This window comes from Bombina bombina, chromosome 3 (assembly GCF_027579735.1).
Source record: "Bombina bombina isolate aBomBom1 chromosome 3, aBomBom1.pri, whole genome shotgun sequence".
NCBI classification, from domain to species: domain Eukaryota; kingdom Metazoa; phylum Chordata; class Amphibia; order Anura; family Bombinatoridae; genus Bombina; species Bombina bombina.
Window position 1 is genome coordinate 805011163 of NC_069501.1, and position 9162 is coordinate 805020324.

Below are 9162 nucleotides of genomic sequence, written 5' to 3' on the forward strand. Positions count from 1 at the left end.
TTTGCATGTGATATTGCTACATCTGTAGACTCCTTTAAATCTGAGCCAAGAGCTTGTCTCCTCTCTTGGTGCCTCTTTAAGTTGTGTGGGGGCCAATATGTTTCCTACAGAGACCCCTCTTCTGAAGGAGCATCTGCATCCTTTGTCCACAAATGCTGATAAAGTTTCATCAGCCGCTAACATTTTAAAGTGTTTTCTCACTATTTGGCAAATCTCATTATACTGTGTGCTGTAATCAGTAACAAAGTATATGTCCCCACTTTTTTTAGTCCTTTGTTCTCTTTTTTCCAATAGTGTCTCTCTGCTGGAAGCCAAAACTTCTTTCCTGACTCTATTAATGACTTGTGGTTTATAACCTCTCTTCAAAAGTCGTTCAGACAATTGTTCTGCATGTTTTTCATACTGGTCATTATTACTGCAGTTTTGTTTTAATCTGGTGAACTGGCCTTTGGCCACAGATCTGAACACTTGTTTGGGATGACTGCTCCTGGCATGGAGGAGCGTATTGCCCGAAATAGGCTTCCTGTACACTTCGGTTTCAACACCGACATTGGGGATCCCAATCAAGGTGAGATCTAGGAAATTGATCCTTGTCCTATTGAGTTCAAAAGTGAACTCTAGACCAATGTCATTGTTGTTGAGCCTTTCCACAAAAGCCTTTGCACCTTGTTCAGTGCCCCGCCATACCAGGAGCAGATCATCTATGTACCGTTTGAAGAACTGTACATTGTCCCTGTGTCGGTTCTCATCTCCATAGATGCGGGACAGCTCCCACCAACCCATAAAAAGGTTGGCGAAAGAGGGCGCGAATTTCGCGCCCATTGCTGTCCCGCACCTCTGGAGATAAAACACCCCCTCAAAGGAAAAATAGTTGTGTGTTAGTAAGTATCGCACAACCCTTAATACATACTGTATTAGGTCTTCTGAAAAGCGTGTATCTCTTCGCAGGAAAAATTCTATAGCCATTAAGCCCTTTTCGTGCTGAATAGACGTGTATAATGCTTTCACATCTATAGTCAGCCACATATCTTCATCTTCCCAATTCAAAGTTTTCATCAATTTTATAACATGGGTGGTATCCTGTAGAATACTTGGGAGGTTACCTACCAACGGTTGTAATACACTGTCCACCCATTGTGAGAGTCTTTCAAGGAGTGATCCTATCCCACTAACGATGGGCCTACCTGTGACTCCCTCCAGGGATTTATGAACCTTGGGTAGGTGGTTAAAAATATGTAAGATAGGGTTATCCACCAGGAGAAAGTCACAGGTGGGCCCATCCAGGATACCCAATTCGCTGCCATCATCAATGATCTGTGTGAGTTCTCTTTTGAACCTACTCGTAGGGTCACATCCTAAAACCATATAATGGCGTGTGTCTTGAAGCTGTCTTATCGCTTCTGTCACAAATTGTTCTCTTGACATTACCACAACTGAGCCCTCCTTGTCTGCACCCCTAATAACCAGACCCTCATTGGTCTGTAAACTTTTTAGGGCTTCTCTTTCCTTGAAACTCAGGTTATGTTGTTTGCCAAGGGGAGCTTGGTGTAGCAATGTCAGGTCCTTTTCTATTCTTTCCTGGAAAACCTCCAGTATATTACCCCTATGGTGAATGGGGTAAAATTTGGAGGCTTCCTTGAATTTGGGTAATTGGTATGCCTCCCTGTGGTCGTCAATTGCTCCTTCGGATAGGAGTGACTCCATATTTATTAGATCACAATTTTCATTAAAGGTGAATTCGTTTCTAGTGCTTGGATTAGCCAAATTCCCAGTGAGTCTCACATTTACTTCACTATCCTCAGTATTGTGGAAATACTTTTTTACTGTCAAGCCTCTGATTAATTTATTTACATCAACAAGTGTGTTGAATAAATTTAATTTTTGTGACGGCACAAATCCTAGGCCTAGACCTAGAACCCTTTTTTCCACGTCTGATAATGTGTAGTTGGATAAATTGATCACACTCATATCATTGCTCACTGGTACTTGCTCTCTAGTCTGCCTCGTCTGGTTGACCTGCGGTTTTGTTTCACTTGTCCACCTTAGTTTCCTCTGCCTCTCCCCCCTCCCTCCGGTTTCTTGGGGGGAAGGCGAAAAACCTGTTCTAGATCCTGCCTGTCACTCTGGTCTATTCTCCCTGCTCCCATAGTGGGTGTATCCTCATCTGGAGTGTACTTAGATCCTCCCTGATGTTTCTTTAAAATTGAAGGTATGATTGGATTGGGATCTTTTGGTCTTACCACTGGTTGGGCAACCACAGAAGGTGTATCTTGATTTCCAATCTCATTATCCTCACCTCCTGATGCTGAGCTATCGTCGTAGGACTCAGCTTCGCTTTCCGAAAACTGGACTCTCTTTCCCCTATTGCTCCCATGATCTTCCTCATTTTGATTTGAACTATCTATGCCTCTATTTCCCCTGTTATTGGAAGGACCTCTGCCCCTTCCTCTACCTCGTGATCTGTTGTACGCCCTACGTCCCTCTGATCTATCCTTCCTGTTCCATAAAAATACTCTATTGTTGTCATAATCAGATTGTGTGATATACCTTTAAGGTATCTCCCTTCATGCACCTTACTCCTTTAAAAGGGAGCCTCCTACAATCAATCTTTGCCTGATTATTGAAGTTCAACAGCCTGGAGGCTGTTCCCCTTTGTTACTACTCAGGTCACTTCGTTTCCTTTCAAATTTATGTTTGGGAATTATACCTTAAGTTGTTAAACTTTGAACTGAATATCCACAGCTACCTCTGTGTTATTAACCAGTTACTAAATTTCTGTGATTACCGCTCTGCACAAAAATCCCTTTTCAGGTCTCCCTCTGCAGCTCCTGTCAGTTATTTTTTCACATCGCGGAACCTCCGCAACTTTCCGACGCTGGATCCTCAAACCGGAAGTGAGTCACACATTCACCGCAAGCGGTTCTCTCCTGCAACAGGCAAGCTCTCTCTGACTCCTTGGTCACAGGTAACCTCTGTTTGTTACTATTTCTGGATATCGTTTGCATCGGTTATTCCTCTTGTTGCCACATATATTCAAGTTGACTCTCTCTAAATATGTTGCTATACACATGGGATGTGAATCACTATACCGGTACATATTAATTCCACAACAAATACTGCTTACAAGTTACATATTTGGATAAACCTAAAGTTGTAATAAGCAATTCGTGTGAGTGACTTTGTATATATTTTATTGGGTGAATGTGTGTGAAGTATACGGGACACTGAATCAAGGTTTACAGAAGTTATACGATTCATCCACAAATCAACCCTTTATCTAACTCCTGATTCTGGGCTATCAGAGTTAGAGTTCTAAAACCTATACTACTGGCTATTAATTGCTCACTGTTACCATTTCTGTTCAAACTAAGTCTGTGTTTGCAGAGATAGATATACAAAAGAGCTACAAATATTCTATTTCTGGTTTGTGTGTGAGTGGATTCGTTACAGATTGATCCCTTAGGTATTTGTTGTGTTTACTATTTATGAGTAATACTTTGGTCTCCAAAAGTGTTTTTTGTAATATTCCATCAAATTTTGGATATTCAATTGCGCTTCTCCTTAGATTTAGCTCTATTTGTAAAGTCTCAATTTGTTGATTTATCATATTAAGCGACTTAGTTTTGTAATTGACCAAATGCAGCATCAAGCGTAGTGAGCATTCTGATAGAATTATATTCCATTCGTTAATAAACTCCCGATCCTCCGTTTGGAAGGTGGGAAATTTATTAACCCTCAAACCCCTTGGTATAATTTTTAACTCATAGTATTTGTTAAGGGTCATTATATCCCATCTTAGTTTACTCTCTTTGAGAAGTAAAAACTCCATCTCTTCAAATAGTTTTGCCAGTGTAAATTTAGACCTGTCTGTACAAAACACCTCTTCTAACTCAAGGGTATTGTCATCTCTTTCCTGAAAAGTTTTTAAAGAGAAAAACTCCCTACCTTCACTTGTAACTGCAACCTCCATAATTAGTCCTATATTTAAATAAATCTTTTCAACTGAGACTTAGGGAGTACTATAATCCCATAGAGAGAAAGGCAATATTCTATTCTGCTTCCAATAGATGTACCTATCTCAAAACAGTAGATCAGTAATGGACTTTTTCAGAGACTATTGCGATCTATACGGCTGTTCATGTAATGATTGACCATTAACATTAAAACAGTGCAACATATCAAGTACCTCTGTTTTGATTATGGCTGATGAGGCTTAAATTAATATGTTTTGCATAGTGTATGCATGGATCATAAAATTCATAATATGGATGAGAACTGTGACTATTTCACTTGTTATTAAACATCCAATATGTTGTCGTATTATTTACCAATTCCCAGTTGGTTTAAATAGGTATACTGTAGTATTACTCGGTATACTCTAGTGTTATTCAGCAATTCCCACCGCAACACCCATGGTACACAATATGGTTTTTGATTATAACAATAATTGCCACCTAATCTCCCTTCATAAGCCTGCAATCTACTAAATAATAATAATAATGATGATAATAAATGTAAAAAGGAGAGAAAAGATAAACAAATGCACTAATAATAATTGCTGATCGTAACATATGTCAATTCATACAGTCCATATACTATGGTAGAGAGTCCCAAAACTGTAGGTAACAAAAGCAATAGTTCGTGCATTAAAAATGACAATAACGTATGATAAATCATGCAGTCCAGGCAATAAGGTAGAAAATCCCAGTGATATATGTAGCACAACAACAACAGTTCCTCTATTTACGGCAACGGTAATTTAATTAAAAAGTCTTTCAATATCGATATTAGTTTGAAGACTGATGTTATTCCTTAAGATAGAGGATTCAATTGTCACAATTCATCCGACTCTTTAATTGTCACAATTCATCCGACTCTTTAAGTGTATAATAGGAGTCAGTTATACTGTATATCCCAGAGTGAAAAAAGAGAACAGATAATTTCAAATATTGACATCCAAATTCTAATGGTAATGTAGTTCATACTTTTCCAATGTAGTTAGTCCTGAAAACTTAGACCCTTGTGTCTATATGGTGCTCGATGTGTTTCTTTGTAAACAGAGCACCGTCCCAGATTATGCCCTGCAACTGCCCACAGGTACCAAATGATAAGAAGAAGTGAAGCCGTACACTTATATGAAAAATTCAATAAGTCCCCCCTCCAGGGAAACAAGAGTCTTAAACAGTGGTAGCTTGTGTGGATTATGTAATTCTGTGACAGTACTTACCCCCGATCTTCACGGCTTACGAACCTGGCGCGGTGAACATGCTGGATACTAGTGCCCTGTGTGTTACTGGATTGCCCCAGTGGCCGTGGGTCCCTGCGCTTTAGCTTGGAGCCTCCTCGCTCGACAAGCCCGCTTCCCCGCACGCCACCTGTTCCACACTCCTAGCGGCACTCAGATATGACGTCACAAACCAGGTGCCGACTTACGTAAGGGGGGGTAAGGGGATATATATATACGTTTAACACTAGGGGGTTTGAACCCCATTCTTTTCCTTTATAGTAGTTAAGTTCTTTATTTGACCCACAGGTAATTTACAATGGTAACAGTTTATGTTAACAGGGAATCCTGAAACTTACAGGACATGAATGAGTTAAACAATTAATGCCCATCAGCCAATCCGGTGGTTTTAATTCCTTTATTAAGCCTAACAGTTGTAAGGAACTTTGAGAGCTATGAATACGGCGATAATGCCGAAACACGTAAGCTTATCATAACTGAAGGGCATGTCAGTGTTTATCTGTTACCAGACCTGTTTTATTTGTTAAATAAACATTCTAAAGTTTACTGCTGCGGCTCCGGACTTTTCTTTATTATTTGCTATTGAGCCGTTCTCTGGACTTGCAGCTTCAATCCCAGACCCTGTGGATTTATCTGCCCAGGATTATACGAGGTGACCGGGAGGAGGTCAGTGATACTGATACCGAAATCCAAGGACCGGGAATCCCCTTACCCCCCCTTACGTAAGTCGGCACCTGGTTTGTGACGTCATATCTGAGTGCCGCTAGGAGTGTGGAACAGGCGGCGTGCGGGGAAGCGGGCTTGTCGAGCGAGGAGGCTCCAAGCTAAAGCGCAGGGACCCACGGCCACTGGGGCAATCCAGTAACACACAGGGCACTAGTATCCAGCATGTTCACCGCGCCAGGTTCGTAAGCCGTGAAGATCGGGGGTAAGTACTGTCACAGAATTACATAATCCACACAAGCTACCACTGTTTAAGACTCTTGTTTCCCTGGAGGGGGGACTTATTGAATTTTTCATATAAGTGTACGGCTTCACTTCTTCTTATCATTTGGTACCTGTGGGCAGTTGCAGGGCATAATCTGGGACGGTGCTCTGTTTACAAAGAAACACATCGAGCACCATATAGACACAAGGGTCTAAGTTTTCAGGACTAACTACATTGGAAAAGTATGAACTACATTACCATTAGAATTTGGATGTCAATATTTGAAATTATCTGTTCTCTTTTTTCACTCTGGGATATACAGTATAACTGACTCCTATTATACACTTAAAGAGTCGGATGAATTGTGACAATTAAAGAGTCGGATGAATTGTGACAATTGAATCCTCTATCTTAAGGAATAACATCAGTCTTCAAACTAATATCGATATTGAAAGACTTTTTAATTAAATTACCGTTGCCATAAATAGAGGAACTGTTGTTGTTGTGCTACATATATCACTGGGATTTTCTACCTTATTGCCTGGACTGCATGATTTATCATACGTTATTGTCATTTTCAATGCACGAACTATTGCTTTTGTTACCTACAGTTTTGGGACTCTCTACCATAGTATATGGACTGTATGAATTGACATATGTTACGATCAGCAATTATTATTAGTGCATTTGTTTATCTTTTCTCTCCTTTTTACATTTATTATCATCATTATTATTATTTTTTAGTAGATTGCAGGCTTATGAAGGGAGATTAGGTGGCAATTATTGTTATAATCAAAAACCATATTGTGTACCATGGGTGTTGCGGTGGGAATTGCTGAATAACACTAGAGTATACCGAGTAATACTACAGTATACCTATTTAAACCAACTGGGAATTGGTAAATAATACGACAACATATTGGATGTTTAATAACAAGTGAAATAGTCACAGTTCTCATCCATATTATGAATTTTATGATCCATGCATACACTATGCAAAACATATTAATTTAAGCCTCATCAGCCATAATCAAAACAGAGGTACTTGATGTGTTGCACTGTTTTAATGTTAATGGTCAATCATTACATGAACAGCCGTATAGATCGCAATAGTCTCTGAAAAAGTCCATTACTGATCTACTGTTTTGAGATAGGTACATCTATTGGAAGCAGAATAGAATATTGCCTTTCTCTCTATGGGATTATAGTACTCCCTAAGTCTCAGTTGAAAAGATTTATTTAAATATAGGACTAATTATGGAGGTTGCAGTTACAAGTGAAGGTAGGGAGTTTTTCTCTTTAAAAACTTTTCAGGAAAGAGATGACAATACCCTTGAGTTAGTAGAGGTGTTTTGTACAGACAGGTCTAAATTTACACTGGCAAAACTATTTGAAGAGATGGAGTTTTTACTTCTCAAAGAGAGTAAACTAAGATGGGATATAATGACCCTTAACAAATACTATGAGTTAAAAATTATACCAAGGGGTTTGAGGGTTAATAAATTTCCCACCTTCCAAACGGAGGATCGGGAGTTTATTAACGAATGGAATATAATTCTATCAGAATGCTCACTACGCTTGATGCTGCATTTGGTCAATTACAAAACTAAGTCGCTTAATATGATAAATCAACAAATTGAGACTTTACAAATAGAGCTAAATCTAAGGAGAAGCGCAATTGAATATCCAAAATTTGATGGAATATTACAAAAAACACTTTTGGAGACCAAAGTATTACTCATAAATAGTAAACACAACAAATACCTAAGGGATCAATCTGATTATGACAACAATAGAGTATTTGTATGGAACAGGAAGGATAGATCAGAGGGACGTAGGGCGTACAACAGATCACGAGGTAGAGGAAGGGGCAGAGGTCCTTCCAATAACAGGGGAAATAGAGGCATAGATAGTTCAAATCAAAATGAGGAAGATCATGGGAGCAATAGGGGAAAGAGTCCAGTTTTCGGAAAGCGAAGCTGAGTCCTACGACGATAGCTCAGCATCAGGAGGTGAGGATAATGAGATTGGAAATCAAGATACACCTTCTGTGGTTGCCCAACCAGTGGTAAGACCAAAAGATCCCAATCCAATCATACCTTCAATTTTAAAGAAACATCAGGGAGGATCTAAGTACACTCCAGATGAGGATACACCCACTATGGGAGCAGGGAGAATAGACCAGAGTGACAGGCAGGATCTAGAACAGGTTTTTCGCCTTCCCCCCCAAGAAACCGGAGGGAGGGGGGAGAGGCAGAGGAAACCAAGGTGGACAAGTGAAACAAAACCGCAGGTCAACCAGACGAGGCAGACTAGAGAGCAAGTACCAGTGAGTAATGATATGAGTGTGATCAATTTATCCAACTACACATTATCAGACGTGGAAAAAAGGGTTCTAGGTCTAGGCCTAGGATTTGTGCCGTCACAAAAATTAAATTTATTCAACACACTTGTTGATGTAAATAAATTAATCAGAGGCTTGACAGTAAAAAAGTATTTCCACAATACTGAGGATAGTGAAGTAAATGTGAGACTCACTGGGAATTTGGCTAATCCAAGCACTAGAAACGAATTCACCTTTAATGAAAATTGTGATCTAATAAATATGGAGTCACTCCTATCCGAAGGAGCAATTGACGACCACAGGGAGGCATACCAATTACCCAAATTCAAGGAAGCCTCCAAATTTTACCCCATTCACCATAGGGGTAATATACTGGAGGTTTTCCAGGAAAGAATAGAAAAGGACCTGACATTGCTACACCAAGCTCCCCTTGGCAAACAACATAACCTGAGTTTCAAGGAAAGAGAAGCCCTAAAAAGTTTACAGACCAATGAGGGTCTGGTTATTAGGGGTGCAGACAAGGGGGGCTCAGTTGTGGTAATGTCAAGAGAACAATTTGTGACAGAAGCGATAAGACAGCTTCAAGACACACGCCATTATATGGTTTTAGGATGTGACCCTACGAGTAGGTTCAAAAGAGAACTC